Source organism: Camelina sativa, chromosome 16 (assembly GCF_000633955.1).
Source record: "Camelina sativa cultivar DH55 chromosome 16, Cs, whole genome shotgun sequence".
In the NCBI taxonomy this organism is placed as follows: Eukaryota; Viridiplantae; Streptophyta; class Magnoliopsida; order Brassicales; family Brassicaceae; genus Camelina; species Camelina sativa.
In genome coordinates, this window is record NC_025700.1 from 9,251,155 (window position 1) to 9,252,869 (window position 1,715).

The following is a 1,715-nucleotide window of genomic DNA, read 5'->3' on the forward strand; positions in this document are numbered from 1 at the left end:
CCCCCCTTGGAAGGAGTGGTGGTTTAGATCTTATGTGGAACAACAATGTGTCCTTATCCCTGATTTCAAAGGATGAGATACTCATTGACGTTTATGCAACCTATAAAAACAATAATTTCTACTTATCTTGTGTTTATGGTCATCCAAGACAAAGTGAAAATCATCTTCTATGGGACTATCTTGAAAATATTTCAAACCATCGTTTAGATCCTTGGATCCTTATTGGGGATTTTAATGAAATAATCTCAAACCAAGAAAAGAGAGGTGGTCCCATAAGGGATGAATGGACTTTCAGAAACTTTAAGCACATGATATCAACTTGTGACTTGGATGACATTAATTCAAGTGGAGACAAATTTTCATGCGTTGGGGAACGATACACTCATACAGTTCGTTGTTGTCTAGACCGGTGCATGATTAATAGCATTGGAGCAGCTAACTTCCCAAATGTGATGCTCGAATTCATGGACTTCTCAAGCTCAGACCATAGGCCATTATTCCTGCATTTAAAAGTAATTAAAGAAACTCGCAACAGAGGATTCTTCTTTGATAAACGTCTATGTGAACTACCTACATTTGATGAAACTGTTCGAGAAGGGTGGCATAAACAGCGTGATTCTACACAAAATTCAATTACCTCGAGAATAGCTAACTGTCAGAGAAGTATGTCAGCCCTGAAACATACTCCATCCGTTTCAAAATATAAGATGTTTTGGCTAAAAGCACACATAATAAGGAATGTCTATTTTTAAAAAGTTTAACCAATCAAAAACAAAACTGCATAAAACAACTAATAAAAAAATATGAAATTAATCTAAAAGTTGCCTAGAAAGTTGAAAACATCTTATATTATGAAACAAACCAAAACCTTTAAAACATCTTATATTTTGAAACGGAGGGAGTAAATCACAACTGAACGCAGAAACGCGTATCAAGGCATTACACTCTCAACTGAACTCGGCAATGGAAACTAATCTACAGATAGAGAGACAACGAGTACCACAACTTCAAACAGCCCTTACCAAAGCCTACAACGACGAGGAAAAACATTGGAGACAGAAAAGCAGAAATCAATTAATAGAAGAGGGAGACCAAAACACTAGCTACTTTCATGCCTGTGCAAAAATCAGATCATCTAAGAACAGAATAAATTCCATTTATACAGAGCAAAACCTTATCTATGGTGATAAGGACATTGGAGACCATGCACAAGACTTTTTCACGGAAATGTTTTCTCCTAATGGTCATTCGGTAGATCCAAATGATTTTGCTGATTTTGAGGCAACAATCACAAATAATATTAACTCTGCTCTAACTAAAGAGTTTTCAGACAAAGAGATTTTTGACGCTGTGTGATACACAGAGTTTTAAACCTTATTTTCCTACTGCAAGTGCACAGCAAAGAAGTAGTACTTAGGGGTCGAATCCCACGAAGACCAAGTTTTACTCTATGGTTCTATTGGTTCAATTTCAAGCTAAGACAATTCAAAGTTGGGTTTGTTTGGTAACACTAACGCGATTAAAACGGTATAAAAAGGCAATAAGCAAAACACTAGATCAGGGGTAATTCTCGGGAATTTCAGAGATAACAACTAAACAACTATTCAGGGCATAGATTAAGTACCAGTCTAGAACTCAAACATAAATATAAACTGATCCACTGTCGTGGTATCAATAACTCTATCTGATCGATTCTGTGCGGAAACGCGGAGCAC